Source organism: Neltuma alba, unplaced genomic scaffold, assembly GCF_004799145.2.
Source record: "Neltuma alba isolate B1F8T4 unplaced genomic scaffold, ASM479914v2 tig00012373_pilon, whole genome shotgun sequence".
Lineage (NCBI taxonomy): Eukaryota > Viridiplantae > Streptophyta > Magnoliopsida > Fabales > Fabaceae > Neltuma > Neltuma alba.
This window is the reverse complement of record NW_021636872.1, coordinates 2,074-5,043: the sequence shown is the minus strand read 5'-3', so window position 1 is coordinate 5,043 and position 2,970 is coordinate 2,074. Positions and strand designations below refer to the sequence as shown.

The window sequence follows — 2,970 nt, the reverse complement described above, 5'->3', positions numbered from 1 at the left end:
CATTTTAATTCACAATGATCTTGAAAAAAAAGGTGTATTTAGTGCCAGGGTATTGATTATTATGAGAATAACCTTTTTGGGGCCAGAGTCCAATGAAAAGATCAAAGTGAAAAAAAAGCGATTTCAATTCATCGTTCAGCCCAAGAGGAGCAATTCTAGAATCTAGAGAGAGACAGAGATTCTGAATGATACTTTCATGATGCCATAGACCTCACACATGATTAGCTTCTAGTCTGATAGAGAAATAACTGAAAATAACTACCCCTTGACCAGCAATAGTTAAGAAGGCAATACTGAAAACAGGAAATATCTGAACTGGAAGTAACTGTCAGTATCAAACTCCCCTTTAACAAAAAGGAAGAGGACGCTGTGGACTCAATCAGAAAAACAGGCCAAAATAGTGAAGGTATATTCCTGATCACAGCCATGTAAGAGTCACACATCAAGTACAGGATTTCTTTCCAGCTTCAGAGGGAGAGCAGCAAAATCCAGTTTTGCTTTAAACTTCCGTTGAAGGAAACCCTTTTAATCGCAAGCACAAAGATGATTCCCAGTATCACCAACAACAATCCGCCATTCTTACTCTTGGCTTTGGGATAGCTGGAGAGCATCAACAGGTCCTACTTCAGTCCTCCCCTCAAGATCACGTCCAAAGTCACTAGGACTGTCATTCACATCCTCCCCAGCCCGCACAGATTCACTTTCGAGTACCTCATGACAAATCGATATCAAGAAAACGTTTGCAAAAAAGGTGCAATATCCTTCAGATGCGATTCGGACATCTGCGATAGTTCACACCTCTCTTCATCCTCCATCTCAATTAAATGAAACACCGATTCAAATTTCTTTGGGTGCTCCAGGCATCTCTTGGCAAGCTCTTTTGTGAAGTGAGGAAGATGTTAGAAGCATGGAATCAGTATTCCACAATCCCTGTGTCACCATCTGACTAACTTCCATAGCAAGGAGAGCCAGGCTCAGCCAACCATTGCTTGAGATCACATCAATCATTGCTTGGAGAAGCCTATTTGCAGAAAGAAGAAGCACTTCAGGCTGGTCCAATGCAAGGCTCACACCTGTAACTTTAGGGTTGTCAAAAGAAAACCTCTGGTGATTAATTAACCTGCGAACCACCTCTTCCTCCCCAGGATGTGTTGGAATCTGAGCATACTCTGAGGCAGAGGATAAAACCTCCAGCAGACCTTCATCCTCATCTTAGCTGTCAGAGAGGAAGAAAACCGTTCAATAGTTGTGTAACTGATGTGATAATATGGTGTGCTGTCATCCCAAGATTGAGGGGAGAAATGTCCATGTCATCCTCAATTGCAACACAATCTGCTCGCTTTCAAGTCACTCAATGTATTTTCCACGAGCTCTGAGAGGTCATCAGAAAGATACCTCTGACTAACTCCTTGTACACTGTAATAGTTTGGATTTTGCGTGAGCCTCCTGTACATAAAAGTCCATGTAAGATAATCAACAGCATCTTGCTTGTTCTCATAATTCCAGCAACTATTTCAGCATTCAAGTATCATGCATGAAGTGATGAAGATGGCTTTCAACAGGGAATGCTTCATACAAGAACTTCTGTAGTACTCCTTCGAGGTGCATGACACAGGATGACGCATTTCCTGAGTTGTCAATCAAAGGCCTACTGGCATGACCCATCATTTGTAGAAGATCGGTGACAGGGTAATCTGACTGTGCATTTCCTGTCCATCATAGAATTGTGTACCCATCACAATCACCAAATGGGCTGATAGTGTCACTCCCCAACACAATGAACTGCTCAAAAGACAGACCTGAATCTACCAGCTTCAAATAGCTGCGTTACAACTTCACGATCAATGTGCTTAAGCCCTCATGCAAGTATACCACTCCTTGTCGTAAAGTGACTTCAACATTTCATCTTTAATCCCATCAAGGAAAGGTTCAAGCTCTCGGAAGGCCCACAATAAGAAATGCTTCTCTCACTGTCTGCATTAGAGTATGTCATCAGATCCACAGCTGAAAGCCGCACATGCCTTCCTTGTTGGTAAAAACCAAGAACAAGTTTCCCATCTTGGCATGTTGAACAATTGCAGTATAAGTTGGTTTGATCATTGCCTGCATCCTTGCCTCAGACTCAGCAATATCTATCCCCTGAATATGTATTTCCAAAGGCGCAGGGCGAACACAAGGAGGGAATTAAAAATACCATGAGATGTAGCTCCAATCCATTCTCCAGATCCTTTGCATTGCAAGAGAATGTGACAAGGCATCAATACGGATCTTGTTTTCAACTTGACTGGCAATATATCTCATCCTGGAGACAATCACCTCCAAAACAGGACCTCCTTGACTCCCAATTAAGTGGAGCTCACCGATTATGAAGAGGCTAATTTGTTGAATATGTTTTGGTTTCCAGCGGCTGGACAAAACACCCATTCTCTGGGGCACTGATGTTATGACCTTTCTCAAGAAGTTTCAAGTAGTTGCTGTTTCTTCCGTCAATTCAAACGCTCGCAAATTACGACCATCTTTAGATTTCCATCAATAACTCTGTTGGTGGCGGACACTTTTCAGGCAAGATGAGGTGCCTGAAAAAAATAGGCAAAACAGTTTGTGAACCAAGCCATCTATCAGAGACAACACAAATAAAGTACTGAGGTGGAAGTGGTTCATAAATCGGCATTATGAAGTTGAGGGTTGTGGTCCTCATCAGTATACTGTTTCTTTAGCATAAACATACTCATGATGAAGAATATATTCCCTATCGTTATCCTCCACAATCAACCAGAATGGCTCGACATTTTCATGAATTCGGTCCTCCCACCAATAAAATCTGGAGTTATTCTGAGAATGTTTTGGTTTTTTAGTTTCTAAGAACATTTTTATAATGTTTCTTAAAACAATCAATTAAAAACAAATTATCAAACAAATTTGTTTTTCTATTTTTAAAAAAACAAAAAATTGTTGTTAAAACAAAAAAAC

General features: G+C 40.9%; 1 pseudogene; it reads right to left on the bottom strand.

Moving 5' to 3' along the window:
* Positions 1–375: 375 nt before the first annotated feature.
* Positions 376–2,424, bottom strand: LOC114726325 (DExH-box ATP-dependent RNA helicase DExH12-like; annotated as a pseudogene).
* Positions 2,425–2,970: the final 546 nt, after the last annotated feature.